Source organism: Zingiber officinale, chromosome 9A (genome assembly GCF_018446385.1).
Source record: "Zingiber officinale cultivar Zhangliang chromosome 9A, Zo_v1.1, whole genome shotgun sequence".
Classification (NCBI taxonomy): Eukaryota; Viridiplantae; Streptophyta; class Magnoliopsida; order Zingiberales; family Zingiberaceae; genus Zingiber; species Zingiber officinale.
Genome location: NC_056002.1, coordinates 129,798,819 through 129,809,743, shown reverse-complemented (window position 1 = coordinate 129,809,743; position 10,925 = coordinate 129,798,819). Strand labels below are relative to the sequence as shown.

General features: G+C 41.3%; 1 long non-coding RNA gene across 1 annotated transcript; it reads right to left on the bottom strand.

Moving 5' to 3' along the window:
• Positions 1 to 575: 575 nt before the first annotated feature.
• On the bottom strand, positions 576 to 2,357 carry LOC122018551. The gene is made up of 5 exons (XR_006121817.1): positions 1,670 to 2,357; positions 1,480 to 1,587; positions 1,320 to 1,413; positions 1,151 to 1,227; positions 576 to 629 (listed from the first exon to the last, which is right to left on the bottom strand). It is a non-coding gene; the product is annotated as an uncharacterized LOC122018551 (long non-coding RNA).
• Between the last annotated feature and the right edge of the window lie 8,568 nt (positions 2,358 to 10,925).

Genomic DNA, 10,925 nt, shown 5'->3' with positions numbered 1-10,925 from the left:
AATACCTCCAACATGAGTATAATCGTCATGATACCTCCACATATCCCACCAAACATATGTATACAACTACACATGTATAATCAACCAATAATCCCCAATGAACATATCAGACATACATGGACAACCCCACATATACAATCAACATGTATCCTCCAATAAAACACATCGGACACGTGTATAAACCACAGACGTGCAATCAACACACTCCTCCAAAAGTACATAACAAATACGGATATACACGCCACATGTAAATGCACGATCAACAAGATAACTCCTATAACACATACCCACCTATGTACAATCCACATCATATACCCAATCAGTATGGTAATACCAACAACCCAACAATCCCTACAAGACATACTCTACACGTGAAATCACAACAGAGTAGATGTCAAGAGTGGAGACTGTATATGAATTAAATAGATCATCACAAGGGTCAAGCATAAGTATCATGCAGGAAAATAACAACCGATCATGATATAAGATAAAGCAGCCTAATTCATCCAATAATAACCATGCACTAAGTACAAGAAAATCTACATAGAGGTCAAGGAAGAAATACCCGCCTTAAAATGTAGATCGTGCCAAGTAATCCCGCGTCGAGACGCTCGTCCCGAACCCAAGTCCTGCGATCACACGGTATATATATAATGTTTAGCTAATCACATAATCAACAACAAACTAAACCCAATACCTAATCCTACGTCGATTAGGTAACCCTGTTTAGTTTCCACCTAATGATCCAACCCAAAGTAAATCATAGGCACATCCTTAAATTTAACTCTTCCTAAATCCAAACATAATCCAATGATCCTTAATAACAATCATGAACTCATCAAATGCAACCAACCCCTAATTAATCAAACCATAACATAATACAAACTCCAAGATGGACACTACTCTAATTCAGAAAATTATCCATCCATTACATCCCATTATTATCCACCACACATCATACAACAAACATGCATAATCATCCTCATGACCCACCTCTAACCATCAAATCTGATAATCAATCTCATCATATTTAAAACCCTCCTTCACATTTCACATGCCCAAAAGAAGTAACCCTTACATAAAATTACAACCCTAATTTAGCAATATTCTATTAAACCAATCAGAAATACCTCATTGATACATCACTTACCTTGGAAGGTTGTAGCTGATCAACACTCACAGCTCCCACCATAATCCTCCTAACAGCTCAATTGATCCCAAATCAAGCTGTTGTTCATCACCCGGATCAAGAAGAAGGGATTAGAATTCCACAAAACAACACATCACTAACTAATTTCCAGCACAACTATGCACCTTACCTCTTCACCCGAGAGTTACCAAAGAACCAAAACTGAAGCAACCACTGCTAGAAATCATGGGTATGATGCTTACTGCTGCCCACACTTTCATCACCTACCAACCCCAAATCAAACCAAGAAGATCACAAGCTCGAATCCACAACCAAAACTAAACACTTACCTCCAAGATCAAGGCTAGGGCAAATGATCTGTTCTTGCCCACGAACAGAGAAGAAGATCAAAATCCACTCAAGGAAGATCTGTCACTAAGATGATTCGGTACTTTCCCCTAGTTCAAAACAAGAGGAATATCAAGAATTGAGACCTATAGTACCGGATCCTTGAATCCATAAATTTTGGACGAAGCATACCTTGATAGGTCGCCTCTGATGATGTCGCCCGATCCAATCCAGCGGGTGTGGAGCTACAGATCAATCCTAAGGAACAAATTGAGGAGGAGACGATTGATCGGCTGGTGATGCGAATCAAACTCCCCCGGCTGTGCCCTAGACGCTAGGCTGCTGCCGACCGCGAGCAAGAAACCGCCGAGAAGACAACCTCTCAGTGGGAGATGATCGGTAACCCCCGAAAACCAACGCCATTCTCTCCGGTGACTCGACGAGGACGCGATCGCCGTGGAAGAAGTCGTTCTTCGTTGGCATCGGGCGTTCGTGAGAAAGAGAGAAAGGAAAAGGATCGCAAGAGGAGCCAATGGAGTCTTTGCCCTAGCCCTACCCGAAGGAAGATGGTCGGCGATCGTGAGCTTGGCGTCGGTGAGGCGAGAAATCGCCGGAGAGGGAAGGGAGTTTCGGGTTTCGGCGTGAGGTCGAGGAAGAGGAGATCGGGGAAGATGGGGGTCGGGAATCAACGAATTTGGGGGAGAAAAGAAAATTGATTTTATAAATAAATCATTTCCTCACTTAATTAAATGGGTTTCCCAAACAGGCTTTATTTGAACCCGTCAGTTCGTCCCCTCAAAACTCGACGTACAAGCTCCGAAAAATTCCCAGAAAATTTCTAAAAATTCCTGAAAAATCCAATAAGATTTTTCGTCCAATAACATTTATTATTTAATTTTGTGATATCTTACATTTAACTATCCCTGAAATTTCACAGTAAAATAGGGTTGCTAAAAGAAGAAATCAAACTCTTCTAGATATAGTTAGGTCTATGATGACTCAAGCTAATTTGCCAATTTCGTATTAGGGAGATATGTTATTGGATGCAACCTATATACTTAACCAATTGTCTTCTAGATCTGTTCCATTCACTCTATATGAACGTTGGACAGACAGAAAATCATATTTGAGTAATCTGAGACCTTGGGGGGCAGCTGCCTATGTTCATGATAAGACTCACAATTATGAAAAATTATGACCAGGAGGTAAGAAGTGTATCTTTATAAGGTATTCTGAGATTTCTAAGGGTTATGTCTTCATTGGTGAGCAACAAGTTAGAACCATCTCTGAAATAGAGTTAAAAGATGCTACTTTTCTCAAAACTGAGTTCCCAACAGAAGGTGCGGTTGATAAGATAATTCCTCTATTTGTAATAGAGGAAGTGGATAATGTTTCTTTATCAACAAATCATGTCACGCCCCAGAGGAGTCCCTGTCTGAAAAATTTCGACGGCATCTCCCCTATACGACGGACAATCTGAAAATTTCTACATCTCCATATACCTCAGCCACATGCGGCTGGAAGAATAACAGAAATAAAATACAACACACAGACATTCTACGCAATTTAATAAGCAATGATAAGAAGACTCAAAATCCACCCTACTCAACTACACTCATAAAACACAAATCCGACGATAAGATCAATTTACCTCTTCTGCCGTCTAAGCAGGCATGTAGTAAAAGCAAAACCAAACCAAAACCATCGACATCACAAAATCCATACCATATTCATACCATCAAACAAAACAAATTTAGCATAGTCTATGTAAAAAAACCAAAAGACCAATAATATCCTTGAGGTCTGCAGGGACTAGCAACTGGAACTCTCTTCTGACAGCATCAACTTGAAAAATAACAACAATGGAGGCGGGGTGACTCCAACACTCAGCAGGTACAACTGATATACAAAATAGGGAAATAACACCTAGCACTAATCATGCGTACAGTCTCCTGATATAAGAAAGATAAAAATGCATCTGAAGTAAACAGAAGAGAAACTGTACTAACCAGGACCTGGGTATAAGGACAAACAGTCCGAGTGATATAGAAATCCTGTATACATGTCAAACATAGGTATCCAAACAATATGCAGTATATAAATGCAGCAAACACAAACACAAGCAATAAATGCATCATGCATATGATGCTAATGATGCGTCCTGGTCACCCCTGACGCCAGTCAACCATCTCACACACAATAGTGAGGCCGAGTGGATAGGGCTGTGACAACCGTGCACTCTGTCGTCACTGCTCCTAATGAGTGACCGAGTGGACGGGATGCTGTCGGAGTACACCTATCCTCCTACCCCAAATCATAAATGGAGGAGCGCAATGCTCTCAACTCCCGGTACACGATGACGGGGAGGAATCCCTGCCGGCTAACACGTTGCATCACGCTACCCATGAGCGGACCAATGGAGCCAAACAAAGTCCCTGCTGCAACACACACTGCCTGAATCGACCATTAACCCATGAGTGGTGGTGTGTGCAGATCCATGTAACTGGCGATGTGCTCAACAATAATGGAGCGGACTATCGCACAGCATGCAATCATGCAAATGGTGCATGACACTAACCACAAAATATCCTGAGCTAAACCATGTATATATATAGAAAGTGCACCATAAGTCAATGAATCAAAACAACGGTACACAGATCAGATAAGGTATACAATCTAGGTCCTGAACATGGTGAAACATGGTATATCACTACCCCTACAAGCATGTATAAACAGGTAAAGTATACATGAGATGCAAACCAAGTAATCAATCAAGCATGTAACAAGTTTTGGGTAGTGATTAACCGAAACAGAATGAGGAACATAATTAATGCAATTTGTTAAATTCACTACTATGTATATCAAACGACATAAAGTCAAAAGTACCCGCCTCCGATAAAAATGGTCCAAATCTGACTCCGAGATACTCGTCTCGCGTCAAAGTCCTGTATCAATCAATGTGTATATTTTATTTAGCTAAATTCAAAATGTAACAAGCTAAACAAAATTCCTAATTTCATTATGAACATCCATTTGGATTGTCTTACACAATCCACCCAAATTACTAACCCAAATTGGATCCAACTTACTCATTTATCAATCTAATACAAACTAATCATCAATTAACGCATATGTAAATTACCTTAACTCATAATAAATTTAATTCCCTATTAATCCCATAACAGAAATGGACTGAGCTAAAATGATCAGGCAAATAACTAACCTCATTATCACAACCAGCAAACTGAAATTAGATCTATGCTACATCTACTACCCAGCATTTCTTATTCAAATCCGATGTCTCAGCTGCTGAACCAAGAAACACCCTGCATTTCAGTGTCCAGATCAAAATAGAACTCAAGAAATCATCACAGTCAACAACAACCAAATTCTAGAACAATCCGTGCACCTTACCTCTACCTCTAACTACCTGTGAGGATCAAGGATTCGACGAGGAGGTGCTGCTGGAACCTTGTGTCTTCTATGGCAGCAGCCAAAACAAATCGCCAAGGCGGATTTGCAAGCCACCGAGATGAACTCTAGTGCATCGGAAGAACAGCGAACCTTCCCGATGAAATCACCGCTACTTTGTTCGAATCCGGCAAGGAGAGAGGTTGGCCGCCCTAACACTTTCGTCGATTACTCCTTTCTGATGACGGCGATACCAAGCAGTGGTGGCGACAGAGGAGATCGAAGGCGAAAGAGGGAGAGAAAGAAGTGACAATCGGTGAAATGGATGACAGCCCCCGATGGCGAGGTCGCCCTAGTACGGGATCAGCACCAGCTTCTCGGTGTCCCTCAGCATCGCATCGCCGAATGCTCGCCGGAGCCCCCTGCCAAGACCTCTACTTGTGCAGTCGCTCCCACACGCTCCTCCTCTGGCCGGCTCGAAACGGTAACCTAGCATCAGCCGCCTGCCGTTTTGCTGAGAGAAAGGGAAGAGGTGAAGGGCTCGGGTGGAAGCTAGGGTTTCAGGGAAAGAGGGCTTTCCTTGGCTTGTCATCGCTTGAGAGAGATGGCAGAGAGGGCTTAGACGTTTGCGGAAGAAGGGGAAGAGGAGAGGGAACCGTCGCGTGGCGATTTTGGCAAGGAGTCGGCGTCAGGAGAAAAAGGGGGAAGAGGAGAAGAGTCGAGCGAGTAAAGAAGAAAAGAAAAAGAAAATAGAACTTTTACCTCGCTTAAATAAGGTAGCCTAAACAGGCTTTTCCCGGGCCCCGTTCTTATCCCCGTTAACTCGTCCGTACGAGCTCCAAAAAATTCCCGAAAAATTTCCAAAAATTCCGAAAAATTCCCTTATCAATATTCGCCTATTTTCGATATTTTACATTCTCCCCACTAATAAAAATTTGGTCCCCGAATTTCGTTATCTACCATCAGCAAGTACTAACAACAGATATAAAGTATAAATGCTGAACGGTAAATTAAATCGCATACCTCAAGCGAAAAGATGGAGGTATCGAGCTCGGATAGTATCCTCGAGTTCCCAAGTAGCTTCCTCATCCGAATGATGCTGCCATCCAACTTTAACCAGCCGGATAGTCTTGTTCCGCAATTGACGCTCTTTCCGGTCTAGAATCCGTACCGAAATCTCCTCATAAGTGACGTCAGGCTGAACTAGAACTGGGATATCTGTCAGTACATGTGTTGGGTCGTGTATGTATCTCCTCAGTATAGACACATGGTATACGTCATGACCTCCTGCCAGGGACGGTGGGGGTGTCAACCGGTAAGCTACCGCTCCAATCCTTTCCGAGATCTGGAAAGGTCCAATGTATCGCGGAGCTAGCTTACCTCTGAAGCCAAATCTCTTCACTCCTTTCGTGGGTGAAACTCACAGAAATACATGGTCGCCAATAGAGAACGCTAGGGGTCTGCGTCTCCGATCAGCATAACACTTCTGGCGATCCTGTTCCTCTAACATCCTCCATCTAATAGTATGGACCAACTCTGTCACATGCTGAGCTCTATGAGGTCCCAACAACTGGGCCTCCTCAACCTCATCCCAGAGGGTGGGTGTCTGACAAGACCTACCATACAACGCCTCAAACGGTGTCAACTGGATACCCGAATGAAAGCTGTTGTTGTAGACGAATTCTACCAATGGCAAGTGGCCCTCTCAACTGCCTCTAAAATTCAATACACAAAACCTTAGCTGAACTGGAGGTCTCTATCCGAAATAATACTCAATGGGACACCATGTTATCTGATGATCTCTCGGCAATACAGATCTGCCAATCGATCCAGGGAATCGGTCTTCCGGATCGCTAAGAAGTGCGCAGATTTGGTAAATCGATCAACGATTACCCAAATCACGTCATGACCTCGTCGTGTTCTAGGCAGACTCATCACAAAGTCCATGGTAATATGTTCCCATTTCCACTCAGGAATAGGAACCCGCTAAAATAATCTGGCAGATATCTGGTGCTCTGCCTTCACCTGCTGACAGACAAGACCTCTCGCTACAAATTATGCGATGTCTTTCTTCATGTCGTCCTTCATGTCGTTCCATCAATAGAAACACCTCAAATCTTGGTACATACGGGTACCGCCTGGGTGGATAGCAAATCATGAGCGATGAGCCTCCAGAAGTAACTCCTATAAGACCGGATGAGACTGAAGTACGCAAAATCTGCCTCGGAAGTGTATAACACCCTCCTCGTCTCGTGTGAACTCGGTCTGCTGCCCGGAAGCTATCTGGCTGCAAATAAACTACAAATACTGATCAGCAGCCTAGGGCTCTCGTATCCTCGTCCTGATCAACGACTGAGCAACCATGGTAACCAAAGTACCCTGCTCTGTCTGTCCTTACCCCTCAAGGCCCAAATCGGAGGAACCTTAAATCAAGTCTGTGACCACAACTCGGTGGCAAGCTAAAATCCCTTCGGACTTCCTGCTAAGCGCATCGGCAACCACATTAGCTCTCCTCGGGTGATAGCTAATGGTACAATCATAATCCTTCAGGAACTCCATCCATCTCCTTTTTCGGAGATTAAGTTCCTTCTAAGTAAACAGATATTTGAGACTCTTATGGTCAGTGAGAATCTCAAATGTAACGCCATATAAATAATGTCGCCAAATCTTCATGGCAAAAATAATGGCGACTTGTTCCAGATCATGTACAAGGTAGTTCTTCTCATGCTCCTTCAACCGACGAGAAGCATAGGAGACTACCATATCGTGCTGCATTAAAACAGCGCACAAACCCTGTAGAGATGCGTCGGTATAGAGCACTAATCCGTCCTCTTCAGAAGGTAAAACTATAATCAGAGCCTACATTAGTCTCCGCTTCAACTCCTGGAAGCTGATCTCATAATCCTCAGTCCAAGTGAACTTCACGCCTTTCCTGGTCAGGCGTGTAAGTAGCATAGCAATCCATGAGAAACCCTCAACGTATCTCCGGAAATATCGAGCCAAACAAAGGAAGTTGCGAGCCTCTTCTATAGACTCTGTCTACTCCCAACGGTAACAACCTCGATCTCCTGTGGAACCACGGTATACTCCTACTGATGATCGTGTATCTCAAACATCTCACAGAAGACAACCAAAATACGCACTACTGATCTTCGCATATAGATGTTCCCATCGAGACAATCTCTAGAACTATGCAAAGATGATGTGTGTGACTCACCGTGGATCCGAAATAAATCACAACATCGTCAACAAAGACAATGGAAACCGATCCAAACATCCTCGAAATATCAAAATCATCAAGTCTCTGAAAACATCTAAGGTTCTGCAAGCCTTAATGATAAAACCAAGATACATAATGTCCGTATCACAGACCTTCCTAACCATAACATCCCTGACAATAAATCTGCAATATAATCATCAACAATACAAATCATCAAGAATAGATCCACCTGTGTGAGAGAAAACACCACATATGTGGGAGCAACGCTCTACCACAAGAAATTCTCAATATGTAGGAATAACACTCCACTACAAATAATCCATAACATGTATCTGCAATAGATATGGGAGCAATGCTCCGCTACAAGCAATCCAAAATATGTATATGTGAGATCTCCGCTCCACCACAAACGATCCATAAGTGTCCAAGGCACCTAACTATCCAACTAGAGGCTACACGAGACCACTCAACCACATATCACTGTGGGCAGCCAAAGGTATAAACAACCTAGTAAACAAATCAAATTCATAGTCAACTCTATCATCATCCTAGTGGGTTGGTCACCTACTAATAGGAGAATTAGTTAACAGGGTTATATAACCAATAACATAATGTAGACACTCAGCATTCTATATTCAACATAGGTAGAATCATCATGATGCTACCAACAATACACCTGGCACACGTGCACACACAACATAGGTATGATCGACATAATCATCCAATTAGTACACACCAAACACACTCATAGCATAGGTATAAATCAGTGTGATACCTCCAACAATACCTACCGAACCCGTGTGCATATATCAACATAGGTATAATCGACAATACACCTCAAACAACCTCACATGGCATATATACACCTATGCCAAGAGTATAATCAACGTAATACTTCCAACAAAGCCTAATATACACAAGTGCATCCACAAATCAAATATAATCAATAAAATACCTCGAATATTATACTGAACACAATCTGCACATATCAGAACTAATATTAAATCGATAAGATACCTCCAAATAAACAATCAGACACGTATGCCTAACCACTAGGGTATAATCTACTAGACACCCACAATAATTATAACTGGACAAGTATACACCACATAGATATACCTAATCAGCATATTTAATCCAATCAACCTAACATTCCCTATTTTACCTTCTATGTTATTCAAATCCGATACAATACTCAACTATTTTCATCCAGCCTTAACATTGATGAAAAATTGGTTACATTTAACACTTCAATCAAATTTATATCCTCAATATCTGAAATCATTACTAATCATTCATATGGAGTTATATGATCAAAAATTTTGCCAGGATTCACAAACCAATCCAATCATAATCAACCGGATATCATGTTCCATACATGTATCCACTCAGCAGACCCAGAAAAATTTTCAACTATGACAACCAAAGGCAGCACAACAAAAATCCTACCAGTTCATTGATCCATAATCCATACAGAACTATCCGAAGGGATCCATCTTTATAGACACTAGAGCAAGTAACAACTTGACCCCCAAATAAATTGTCAAATAACTAAATCAGTTCATGGGTCAATTCAACACTAATTACATCAACTCAAATTAGAAAATGTCAGCCCACATAATATCAGATGAATAAGTCTCTACTCCCCATGAGAGCAAGTTAGCATTCAAAACATCAAATCATTATTTATCCACATAGTCCAATATCAGAGGAAGCAAATATCAATTTTATCATCCTGTTAACTAACCACAACTAACCAGATTTATTAAAATTCATAGGCACACTCAACCGTAAACTCTCTAGCACCTGATCTATATCTGATCACCAATTATAATCATCAAACCTGTGAATATCATACATGACACTCACTATGTCACCATCAACGACAACCCAAATAATAGATCATCAAAATAATTATCCACTAATAGATCATCAAAATAAATATCTAGTAATAGATCATCAGACAACCACATAACATTTACTCTCATAAATCATTAGAAATCAACACATCACAATATCTGATCTCACAATATTCCTCAACCTCAAATCATTCTCAACAATGATCAAACATGATAACTCCCCAAATGACCAATTTTCATCGTATCGGATACCCTAATATCCAAAAGATATGAGTATAAAAACTCTACTGGCTAAGTCAACAGGAATATGTAGGTATCATCCATTAGTCAGCTAACAATAGCAGAGTCTGGTATGTGCCTCCATCTCCTACTAGTAGTAACAGAAGCTAAAACTACTGATGGTATGATATGAAAAAAAATCACCAGAGACTATAATCCTTGATCTCTATTAAGGTCAACCATGCTCAATGGCTAACCCATCATATGTAATATGTGTTACAACAACCAGACAAGTATTAAATAAAGATTGTTAATATATGTCATAAACTATAAAATTAAACATCATACCTATATGCTGTCTGGAGATGTTCCATCGCTGTCCAGTCCCCAAATTGACCTCGGAATTCCGAACAAGTAAATCGCCGGGAATCTATACAAATCCGAAATGAAAGTCCGAAATAGATATCCAAAACTCTAGAACACCAAAAGCAGGTATCATAACCCGCTCTGATACCAATAAATTGGTATCAGATAAATCTCAAAAATCCAACACACGAAAATCAAACAAGAATCGCCAAACTTTGGCGCTCTGATACCATATCAATTGGTATCAGGTTATACCAACTATCCAAAATACGAAAACAAATATCGTAAAACTTAAGCTGTGATACCACTAAATTGTCACGCCCCAGAGGAGTCCTTGTCTGAAGAAATTTCGGCAGTATCTCCCCTGTACGAC